The 12,795-nt window shown below is 44.6% G+C and overlaps 1 protein-coding gene across 1 annotated transcript in view; it reads left to right on the top strand.

Moving 5' to 3' along the window:
* nav2b (neuron navigator 2b) overlaps positions 1-12,795 on the top strand; it is a 74,479-nt gene that overhangs the window by 25,770 nt on the left and 35,914 nt on the right. The window lies entirely within an intron of this gene.

Raw genomic sequence — 12,795 nt, 5'->3', positions numbered from 1 at the left:
GTATTTCTATGTTGGGAGTTCTAGTTTGTTTATTTCTATGTTGGCCTGAGTGACTCCCAATCAGAGGCAACGAGTGTCAGCTGTGGCTGGTTGTCTCTGATTGGGAGCCATATTTAAACTGTCTGTTTTTCCCTTTGTGTTTGTGGGTTCTTGTTCCGTGTTGGTCTATGTTACCTAGGACGTTACGAGTCGTTTGTTGTTTTTGTTTACTGTCCGTGTTTATCGCTAATGATAAATAAACATGTTCGTTCATCACGCTGCGCCTTGGTCCTCCTCTCTTAACGACGATCGTGACAAATGCTCAGAACCAGCAGTGTTTCCCCTAGGATTTTTTTAGCAGCGGGGTGGTTGGCCAATGGCGAGGTCAAAATGTTGCTGTTTTAAAGCTAATTTCCTACAATTCTACACATTTGCCATGTGCAGAGAGAGAAAAATTGCGGTTTTAAAGCTAATTTCCTGCAATTCTACACATTTTGACATGGGACTGAGAGAAATTGTGCAGTTTAAAGTAACTGTCCAGTATAAATCGCACTTTTAAAAGTATATATTCTGTTAACTTATACCCAAATAATGTTGTTGACTCGTCTATACTCGTATTTGTGGCAAAAGCATAAATTGGAGGGGGAAAAAACACTTTAAAAACCTAGTCTGGTGGTTGTTAGTTCTCAAAAATGATCTTATTTAAAAATATATAGCTACATTATATTTTCTACATACTTTATATCTGGTTTCAGTTGTTTACGTTTTAAAAATATTTAATAAAAAAATGTTGCATCATATTTTTGAATGGCGGCCACGATTTAGCATCCACCGCTGCTAAATGAATATAGGGGAAACACTGGCCAGTGTCTGGGACTGGTGGACAGGGCTCTGAATAGCAGTCTCCTGCCTTAAGGCAGTCTGATGTAGACAGAGAACACCGTAACCAAGCACCCTATATGATTACGTTCTTGTCCCCCAGCCGTTGCAGTTGCTAAGTCATCTTGTCTCTGAGATACTGACAACAGTTCAAAAGCACCTACATTGTGTCTGATCTGACTTTGATTGATGCTCCGCTCTGTAATCTAAGCATTCTATCCAAAGGGGGTTTTGGAAAGAGGTATTTTGTAGGGAGGGCTGTGTTTATGTTTCAGACAGAGATGTATCTGGTGTTTGATTTGATGTCTATACCTGGAAAAAGTTGTATACTTCATACCTAACAGATTAGTAGTTCCAGAGTACTTGTATTCCTCAAAAATTCTTCACAACCAGCAAGTTGGGCTGTTTTAGCACTTGCACTGCATTTAGCTGGTCTGCCCACACATGGGTGGTCCTCTGTAGCTCAGCTGGTAGAGCACGGCGCTTGTAACGCCAAGGTAGTGGGTTCGATCCCTGTGACCACCCATACACAGAAAAAATAAATGTATGCACGCATGACTGTAAGTCGCTTTGGATAAAAGTGTCTGCTAAATTATTAAATTATTATTATTATTTCAAGTGAGAATCCACCCCATCAAAACTACACCTACTGCACACTGTGAGAGGGTTATGGGAGAGGATTGGGCACCTGGCCAAAAAGCATTAGTATTCAGATGATGATCAGTGAGAGCGAGGCAGACACACACACAGAGGAGTGGGGTACCAGGACTGTATGTGTGAGAGCAGAGTGAGCTGGAGGGGGCTTCAATCTCATGGAGAGGAAAAAGAGAGAGGGGAGGATCATCACTGTCTCATTACTGTAGCCTCAGGGCTCTCCACTGTACAAACACACACACACACACATTCACACACACACACATTCACACACACACTTCAGCCGGTGAGAGAACAGGCAGAGAGGGGACCCACTCCAGTCTGTGGAGGTAGCACAATGCTGAGAGAGTCCTCCTGTCTGTCTGTCTGTGGAGGGAGCACAATGCTGAGAGAGTCCTCCTGTCTGTCAGTCTGTCTGGGCTGGGCTGAGGGCTGATAGTGATCAGTGATAGCCCGGTGCTGTCTGTCTGGGCTGAGGGCTGATAGTGATCAGTGATAGCTCTGTGCTGTCTGTCTGGGCTGGGCTGAGGGCTAATAGTGATCAGTGATAGCCTGTGCTGTCTGGCTGGGTGGGAGATGGTTGTCGTCGCGGCCGTGCTGTCTGTCTGTATGCTGACCTGCTTACCTGTTGAGTGCAGCTCCTTGGTGGGCAGTCTGGGCTCTGGACTCTGTCTTTGACATAAGTGGGAAGGATAGACTGCATGCAACACAAAGGGACAGACTGGATACTGAAAACAATATGAGAACAAAGTGGAGAATTTAAGCTGTGAAGTAAGTGTTTTTGTCTGTTTGTTAATTTGTATTGGAAAGTGTGTTTTGAATGTGATATGGAGGGAAAGTGCCTAGGGTTGGTGTGATGGTGATGTCATTCAGTCTGTTTGGTATTGAAGACTTCCTGTCTCGTGTAATGTGATAAACAGTATGTCATATTTATGATCTCAGGGTGGCCCACTGGCTCTGTAACCCAATCACAGCCTGTAACTCCAGCTGTGTGCGTGAATACAGTAAAGCCCAGAGAGGTATCCTACGAAGCAAGCTAGATCTACTCAGGAGTTTCTAAAGCTAAGCAGCTTCAGTTCACATTCCAGCTCAGGCTTCATCCGTACTACGACGGTGGATATTGCTTGTCCGTCTGCCACTAACTCTAGCAGGCTTGGAACTGCGGGTGCACGTCGCACATGGCTAGTCGAACGCCAAACTCTTCATGGAGACAATGCTGAAACATGAATCCATGGGCAAGTCAGTGCCACATTTTAATTTGTGCCGTAATCAAAATGAAAGAAAAGTTATCTTGCAAATTCAGCAGGCTGTGGTGTGAAATAAGCTTGTAAAAGTGCCGTCTTTATTGTATTACTTATTGGGAATGCCATCTTTGGTGTGCTTATCAATGCACTATCACCTTTTTCCCACTCCTATCCATTTTTTTGTATTTTATTAAGTCATACAAAAGTGTTACATTGCGTGAAGTAAAAAAATGCATTCTGTCATTACTAAATGTGTCAAGTGATATATTTTTAAATGGAAAAATGTGTACACAAAAAAAACATTTGATTAATTAAATATTTAATCAGTCGTCTTCCTCAAATTAAGGGGATGATGACGCAATCTTTCAGAGAGGGAGGGAATCTGATTTAATTGGTCCTCAACTCGCGGCTCAGACGTTTCATTCAGGGTAAGTGGAGTTAGCCCTGAGTTAGCCTGCCCCGGAGCAGGTTAGTTCTGAAGAATTCGTTGCCATAGAAATGTACCTGGCTAAAAGGTGAGCCAACTCCTCAAACTTGCTTCGTAGGATACCCCTCAGAGGAGCAGCTCACTACACAACAAATAAGAAAGCATTGTCATTGGGCTATAATGGTACAAACAGAAAGTATGAGAACATACAGAAAGAATACTTATTGGAGGGAATAAGCATTATTTATGTCCATGTGATTTGGCCCTGGGAAGAAGTGAAGGTCACATTCCTCAGTGCTCTAGGGAGGATAATATACAGTACATCTGCAACATGAAGGGCTGCTACAAAAGGTTGATGACCTCATTATGGAGTTCACTCAGTAGCTCCTGAATAGAAACCATTTGTTGACACAGTTAAAGGCAGCCTGTGATTTAGTTCAGGATCTCTGAGGATAGGAGGACACTGTATATTATTGGCTGAAATCTAGCCAAACACTGTATGCTGTGTGAAAATAAACACCATATTGTTACATGGTGTAGGAGTTGAACCAGAGAGATAGAGGAGTCCAGAATGGGAAAGTGAATTAGTGGTGTGTTGCTGGCTGTGTTGCATGCCCATCCCCCGGAGCTGTGTCTGGTCTGCTGGATCCTGGCTATGAGGGGACTTAGCTAATACAGCAGTGTGGGACCCCTCTGCAAACACAATGTCTGGCAGATAGGAAGAGAGATGGGGAACCTCATTATCTGATCATCTGGTTAAGGAAGCCACCACTTCCCAGAGCAAGATCAACATAAACGATGCTTCAACGTCAAGGATCACAATGCTTTTTCACTGATGGCTGAATGGATGGATGCTGATATGTTTTAAATTATTTGACTTTTATTGAGAATCAGTTGGACATCCAAGCCTATAAGCAAAAACGAATTAAATGCGTTTGAACTACCTTATGGAATGCAAGCTTTTTTGTTACATCTCATCTCTTGACCACTTAACCTCATGCGGATAGGAAGAGAGGCCTCTTCAAACTCTTCGACACACTACTGTGAAACTGCATTGCGTTTGAATAGAGGCGTTTCACACCCTAAATTGTGGTAATTGTGTGCTTCAGACAATAGTCTTAATTATGCTTGAGAGGAATAACACCCTGGAACCGATTGGCATGCAAATGAGCCGGTGAGAAAAGGAAAGGAGGGAGTAAATCTCTGTCACCTCCTTAGCCCTCAGCATTGACTGGCTGCTGCGATATATGATGGAAGTGAAGTTAATGTTAAAGTGAGTGAATGAAGTGTTCTGTTCATTTCCCTCTGTTTCTTTCTCTCTGCAGAAACAATAGAATGTTCCACACTCAGAGAGCGATGACAAAAGAACACTCAATGCTAATGTAAATCAATTTGTTTTTGTTATTGTGGCATATCATGTTTTGGATGTGAGTCTGTGAGCTGCCTTTGAGATTTGAGTGTGTGTGTGTGTTTGAGTACATTCGCGTGTGTGTGTGTGTGTGTGTGGAGCACTACTCCGTGCTGTGACCTGCTAATCCAGAGTCCGTCTCCAGCTCCCACATCCTCAGCAGAGTAACACTGGAACAATGAGAGTGAACTTGGCTTGGGTTCACATCAGAGATGTGAAATCACACCCAGCCCAGGCCAGAAGAGCACGCAGCACATGATCACTCTGAGTCAAATGTTTTGCTGGTAGAAGCCAGCAGCCAATAGCTTGCAAACAAACTGGGCAAATTGCACATGCTCAGAGAAACAATTTGACTTCTATGTAATTCTATGTAGGTCCGCTTGTCAGAAAGGTATGTTTTCTTGAATTCCTTTTCATTCGGAACAAATTGATTCAGAAGTGGAATGTTCTTTTCGAGGACAGCTGAAACGACAGAATATAGCGGAAATTGTGTAATTTCTCTGCTGTTTGATTACTCCACTCATTTGAGGGACAGGCACTTGCGTGTCAGAGAGAGAGAGAGAGAGAGAGAGAGAGAGAGAGAGAGACTGTCAAATCCATTGAGAGATTGGTTGTTCAGCTGAATTCCTGACACTCCTCTGGCTTTGAAGCAGCCATGTCATTACACACGACTGGCTTCAGAGGTTTGGGCTGCTAGCCTGGAATGTGCCTGTCAAACTCCCTCTTTACGCTGAATCTGAATATAAATGTATAGCTGTTCCGCTTTATGATGTAAAAAAAAAAACACACCTTTCTAAATATATCAACTAAGTTTTATATTTTATGCCTGTTTGCTTTTAACAGCTTTCTTGTTTGACACCAAGTGTAGTGGTGCTATATGTGTGTTAAGGGTTTCTGCTTATGAAACGGTTTTAAAATATGGCTCTGTCAGCTTGTTAGGGTTTTTAAGAGTGCTAAGGGACTGGCTGCCTTTCTGTCGTAAAGCTATTTTTGTCAATTGAATGTCACTGGAAAGTGGAGAGATATTGGCATGTCCAGGGGGCTGGATTGGCTTTATGCGTAATGTTGATGTTTTCTTCTGAGTTAGTGAGTCAGCCCTTTAAAGCTTGACCCCTGACCCGGGGACGTGACCCTGAACAACCCTTTTAAGGCAAAGCAGGGGAAAGAAAATGAGCCTCAGTGGAATGTACAAATTAGATTGGCTCAGGAAAACCCACCAACATGTGTCCTCCTGGGCTTGTTGTCTTTACAAATACCCCCAAACATACACATTATCCACCTGGCAAAATAAGGCTGACTGAGCAGTTGGTTTGGGCAAATGTGGGTTTAAAGCACTTCTTTGGTTAGCTGTTCCTAGATCATGTTAAAAGCTGAAGATTGTTTGAACGTCTCAGAGGTAAAGCTGTTCTGAGATCTGTTCTGAGATCTGAGGCTTACCTTCCTGTGTTTGAAGGACCTCACAGGTTCTGTTCTGTTTTATCAGCTCTGACTTGGCTGTCTTGATGGTGACTCAGAAGCAGAAGTGGTGTTTGAAGTACTTCCCAGGTTACTCCCCTCTGTGGCTGTTCTGAGGGTGGGTGTGTTTGTGTGCGTGTGAGGCCGCTCCCCTTAGTGTGTGTGTGGCTGGCTGGCTGGCTGCAGGGGGAGAGATCAGTCAGTCAGTCAGTCAGTGTGCTCTAGAGGAGAACTGAGCAGGACAGTGGAAGTGTACACATGAAGCTCTCCGTCAGTCAGTCAAACTTCAGCGGCTTCCCTCAGCGAGCTCCCAGCAGCTCCTACTGCTGCGAGTGGATACCACCCTGGGCTGCTTCTGCTGCTGGCTCTATCAGGTATGGACAGACAGACAGACAGACAGACCAGAGTTGCCTTTTGCTCACTATCATTTTCTTGTTTGTGGGAGAGAGAATAGGAATCTTTATTTGTGGTGTTGTGTATCTATAAATTGTGTGTGTTTGTTGGAGTTTTGGTTTGAATTTAAAAACCGGTACATTTCTTATACATTTTTTAAATGGATTCTTTTAACATTTAGTAAATGTGTGACAAAACCTTTAAAGGAGCTCCTAAAATGGAAAATCTAATCAAATCAAATCACATTTTATTTGTCACATGCGCCGAATACAACAGGTGTAGACCTTATCGTGAAATGCTTACTTACAAGCCCTTAACCAACAATACAGTTCAAGAAATAGAGTTAAGAAAATATTTACTAAATAAACTAAAGCTAAATGTCATAAAATAAACTAAATGTCATTCCTTCTTGAATGTAGTGCATCCCTTAATGTTCCTATTCATGCATGCAAATTGTCCTTAAACAGTGGTGTTTTTTTAAGTGGTATGTTTTAAGCGCTTCTTTGTTGAGTGCAGTACAGACAATGTTTGCAGAGAGCTTGGTCTTTGCCTGGGGCTGGTTTCTCTCTAATGTCTGTCTGCTCTGGTGTAATGGCAGACAAGCTTTTTTATGTCAGCAACGACCTATTCTAAAATACACTCTGTCCAGAGTAGTATTGTGTTATCAAATGTTTGTTACAAACATTATTTGGTTAGTTAAACGATCCAATGTGTAGTTGTTGTTGTTTTTTATTCCAAGAAAATAGAGAACTCTTGTGTGGCACAGTTTTTTCTGTGTAATGACTTGACCAACTTGGAGTTAGGTGTTCATTGCTTGGCAACAGCTTTGAATATTGCTGAGGGGGTGAGAAGACTAGTAGAACTAATGGATTGCCACCCTGACCAAATAAAATCAAATTGTATTTGTCACAGGCGCCGAATACAACAGGTGTAGACCTTACAGTGAAATGCCTACTTACAAGCCCTTAACCAATAATGCCGTTTTAAGAAAAATAAGTATTAAGAAAGTATTTACTAAAATAAACTGATGTAAAAAATTAAAAAGAAGAACAATTTTGAAAATAACAAATATTTAAAGAGCATCAATAAAATATAATAATAATAATATGCCATTTAGCAGACGCTTTTATCCAAAGCGACTTACAGTCATGTATGCATAATTTTTTACATATGGGTGGTCCCGGGGATCGAACCCACCACCCATGGCATTACAAGCACCATGCTCTACCAATTGAGCTACAGAGGACCACAACAGTAATAGGCTATATACAGTGGGGGAAAAAAGTATTTAGTCAGCCACCAATTGTGCAAGTTCTCCCACTTAAAAAGATGAGAGAGGCCTGTAATTTTCATCATAGGTACACGTCAACTATGACAGACAAATTGAGATTTTTTTTCTCCAGAAAATCACATTGTAGGATTTTTAATGAATTTATTTGCAAATTATGGTGGAAAATAAGTATTTGGTCACCTACAAACAAGCAAGATTTCTGTCTCTCACAGACCTGTAACTTCTTATTTAAGAGGCTCCTCTGTCCTCCACTCGTTACCTGTATTAATGGCACCTGTTTGAACTTGTTATCAGTATAAAAGACACCTGTCCACAACCTCAAACAGTCACACTCCAACCTCCACTATGGCCAAGACCAAAGAGCTGTCAAAGGACACCAGAAACAAAATTGTAGACCTGCACCAGGCTGGGAAGACTGAATCTGCAATAGATAAGCAGCTTGGTTTGAAGAAATAAACTGTGGGAGCAATAATTAGGAAATGGAAGACATACAAGACCACTGATAATCTCCCTCGATCTGGGGCTCCACGCAAGATCTCACCCCGTGGGGTCAAAATGATCACAAGAAAGGTGAGCAAAAATCCCAGAACCACACGGGGGGGCCTAGTGAATGACCTGCAGAGAGCTGGGACCAAAGTAACAAAGCCTACCATCAGTAACACACTACGCCGCCAGGGACTCAAATCCTGCAGTGCCAGACGTGTCCCCCTGCTTAAGCCAGTACATGTCCAGGCCCGTCTGAAGTTTGCTAGAGTGCATTTGGATGATCCAGAAGAAGATTGGGAGAATGTCATATGGTCAGATGAAACCAAAATAGAACTTTTTGGTAAAAACTCAACTCGTCGTGTTTGGAGGACAAAGAATGCTGAGTTGCATCCAAAGAACACCATACCTACTGTGAAGCATGGGGGTGGAAACATCATGTTTTGGGGCTGTTTTTCTGCAAAGGGACCAGGACGACTGATCCGTGTAAAGGAAAGAATGAATTGGGCCATGTATCGTGAGATTTTGAGTGAAAACCTCCTTCCATCAGCAAGGGCATTGAAGATGAAACGTGGCTGGGTCTTTCAGCATGACAATGATCCCAAACACACCGCCCGGGCAACAGTGGAGTGGCTTCGTAAGAAGCATTTCAAGGTCCTGGAGTGGCCTAGCCAGTCTCCAGATCTCAACCCCATAGAAAATCTTTGGAGGGAGTTGAAAGTCTGTGTTGCCCAGCGACAGCCCCAAAACATCACTGCTCTAGAGGAGATCTGCATGGAGGAATGGGCCAAAATACCAGCAACAGTGTGTGAAAACCTTGTGAAGACTTACAGAAAACATTTGACCTGTGTCATTGCCAACAAAGGGTATATAACAAAGTATTGAGAAACTTTTGTTATTGACCAAATACTTATTTTCCACCATAATTTGCAAATAAATTCATAAAAAATCCTACAATGTGATTTTCTGGATTTTTTTCCTCATTTTGTCTGTCATAGTTGACGTGTACCTATGATGAAAATTACAGGCCTCTCTCATCTTTTTAAGTGGGAGAACTTGCACAATTGGTGGCTGACTAAATACTTTTTTCCCCCACTGTACAGGCGGTACCGGTACAGAGTCAATGCAAATAGTCCATTTGATTAGCTGTTCAGGAGTCTTATGGCTTGGGGGTAGAAGCTGTTAAGAAGCCTTTTGGACCTAGACTTGGCGCTCCGGTACCGCTTGCGGTGCGGTAGCAGAGATAACAGTCTATGACTAGGGTGGCTGGAGTCTTTGGCAATTCTTAGGGCCTTCCTCTGACACCGCCTGGTATAGAGGTCCTGGATGGCAGGAAGCTTAGCCCCAGTGATGTACTGGGCCGTACGCACTACCCTCTGTAGTGCCTTGCGGTCGGAGGCCGAGCAGTTGCCATGCCAGGCGGTGATGCAACCAGTCAGGATGGTCTCGATGGTGCAGCTGTAGAACCTTTTGAGGATCTGAGGACCCATGCCAAATCTTTTCACTCTCCTGAGGGGGAATAGGCGTTGTCGTGCCCTCTTCACGACTGTCTTGGTGTGTTTGGACCATGATAGTTTGTTGGTGATGTGGACACCAAGGAACTTGAAGCTCTCAACCTGCTCCACTACAGCCCCGTCGATGAGAATGGGGGAGTGCTCGGCCTTCCTTTTCCTGTAGTCCACGATCATCTCCTTTGTCTTGATCACATTGAGGGAGAGGTTGTTATCCTGGCACCACACTGCCAGGTCTCTGACCTCCTCCTCTCATCATTGTCGGTGATCAGGCTTACCACTGTTGTGTCGTCAGCAAACATAATGATGGTGTTGGAGTCGTGCTTGGACATGCAGTCATGGGTGAACAGGGAGTACAGGAGGGGACTGAGCACGCACCCCTGAGGGGCGCCCATGATGAGGATCAGCGTGGCAGATGTGTTGTTACCTACCCTTACCACCTTGGGGCAGTCCGTCAGGAAGTCCAGGATCCAGTTGCAGAGGGAGGTGTTTAGTCCCAGGGTCCTTAGCTTAGTGATGAGCTTTGAGGGCACTATGGTGTTGAACGCTGAGCTGTAGTCAATGAATAGCATTCTCACGTAGCTGTTCCTTTTGTCCAGGTGGGAAAGGGCAGTGTGGAGTGCAATAGAGATTGCGTCATCTGTGGATCTGTTGGACCGGTATGCAAATTGGAGTGGTCTAGGGTTTCTGGGATAATGGTGTTGATGTGAGCCATGACCAGCCTTTAAAAGCACTTCATGGCTACAGACGTAAGTGCTACAGGTCGGTAGTCATTTAGGCAGGTTACCTTGGTGTTCTTGGGCACAGGGACTATGGTGGTCTGCTTGAAACATGTAGGTATTACAGACTCGGTCAGGGAGAGGTTGAAAATGTCAGTGAAGACACTTTCCAGTTGGTCAGCGCATGCTCGGAGTACATGTCCTGGTAATCCATCTGGCCCTGCGGCCTTGTGAATGTTGACCTGTTTAAAGGTCTTACTCACATGAGCTACGGAGAGCGTGATCACACAGTCATCCTGAACAGCTGATGCTCTCATGCATGCTTCAGTGTTGCTTACCTCGTGCATAGAAGTAATTTAGCTCGTCTGGTAGGTTTGTGTCACTGGGCAGCTCGTGGCTGTGCTTCCCTTTGTATTCCGTAATAGTTTGCAAGCCCTGCTACATCTGACGAGCGTCGGAGCCGGTGTAGTAGGATTTCAATCTTAGTCCTGTATTGACGCTTTGCCTATTTGATGGTTTGTCAGAGGGCATAGCGGGATTTCTTATAAGCGTCCGGGTTAGAGTCCCGCTCCTTGAAAGCGGCAGCTCTACCCTTTAGCTCAGTGCGGATGTTGCCTGTAGTCCATGGCTTCTGGTTGGGGTATATACGTACGGTTACTGTGGGGACGACATCATCAATGCACTTATTGATGAAGCCCGTGACTGATGTGGTGTACTCCTCAATGCCATCTGAAGAATCCCGGAACATATTCTAGTCTGTGCTAGCAAAACAGTCCTGTAGCTTAGCATCTGCGTCATCTGACCACTTCCGTATTGAGCGAGTCACTGGTACTTCATGCTTTAGTTTTTGCTTGTATGCAGGAATCAGGAGGATAGAGTTAGGGTCAGATTTGCCAAATGGAGGGCGAGGGAGAGCTTTGTGCGCGTCTCTGTGTGTGGAGTAAAGGTGGTCTAGAGTTTTTTCCCTCTGGTTGCACATGTAACATGCTGGTAGAAATGAGGTAAAACAGATTTAAGTTCCCCTGCAGAGTGGACATGTCCACCAGAGTGGACATGCAGGACAGTGTGGTGTGGGCCCTGTGGGGCCTCGACAGAGCTCAGCTCACTCCTCTCCACTGACCTCTCAGACCAAAGTCACCTAATTTCCTGCCCCAGAGAGTGTCCACTGATCCCCTCACTCCTCTGGGGCCCTGGGTGTCTAATCCTGCATCCGCCACACAGAGACAGAGGGGTATATGTGTCGCCACACCACCCCCAACTCATTCTATAGAGACTCCAGTCTCAACTATCTAAACAAACACAACAATGTCAACTGATTTGACCCCTAACTTCCAAGCTTAGTCTTTAACATCATTTTTATTATGGCATCTCCTAGTCAGGTTTAAATGAGAAGAGAGAAGGGAAGAGAGATAGGAAGTAGAAAGAGAGAGTGAGGTGTCTGGGGCGTGAGCAAGAGGGAGGGAAGAAGAGAGAGAGAAAATAGAGAGGGAGAGGGAGTAAGGGAGGCTTGGGGAGGATTTTGATTAGGGACGAGGTGTACCCTGCCAGCTCTGGTCTGCTCATTATTCAGAGTGATGGAGTGAACAGTGACTGCAGCATCAGGATCAGGGGAGGGGAGGTCTAACCTAACCTATACCTCCCCAGGCCCTGAAGGAGCTGTCAGTCAACCTAAATGGACTGAGAGTTCACGCTACCCACAATCAACCTCTGACTCACAGCCCAGAACGTACCCAGGTGACTCCCTCCTCCATTTAACAGATCATCAGGGTTGATAGCATAGCAAAGGGTAAACCATAACCTGTCTGAACCTCAGCCCACAGGCATGATTAGTCCTGTTCTGCATGGCTAGAAGCAGAATGAGTCAATCTGAAATATGTATTGTTTTGACCACTTCACTTCTCACTAGTCCATTAAGGGTAGAGTAGAACTGCCTTCGAAAATTAAACAGAAGGAAGGGAGACATTTTGAATACTGAATGACTGTGTCTCTGTGCTGGACCTCTTCCACCGTTGCCACCCACTCCAGCCCCTGGTCTTGTCTTGCAGGTCTCAGCCCTGGCTCAGTGAAAAGATGAATAGTTTTGGAGTAGCTGTGTGGATGGTGTTCTGGTGTGTGGATGTGAAGACCAGGGCAGGGAAACAAGGGCTGGATTGGACATTGGGACACTGCAGGGCACTAGGCAGGCAGCTGTCCAGCAGGACACACTGTGCCTGGCTAGTGTTAGATTAGAGCCAGACATCTGCCCACCTCCCCACCAGACTGGAACCTTCCTGGGTCATGTGGGGGGTGATGGGACTACTGTGGAGTCAGTTCATCATTCATTCCTGTCATCTATTGACTCTGATTTTCCTC

The sequence above is a fragment of the Coregonus lavaretus genome, assembly GCF_964263955.1.
Source record: "Coregonus lavaretus genome assembly, chromosome: 9".
NCBI classification, from domain to species: domain Eukaryota; kingdom Metazoa; phylum Chordata; class Actinopteri; order Salmoniformes; family Salmonidae; genus Coregonus; species Coregonus lavaretus.
Note: the sequence above shows the minus strand (reverse complement) of the source record. Positions and strands in the feature narration are given on the sequence as shown.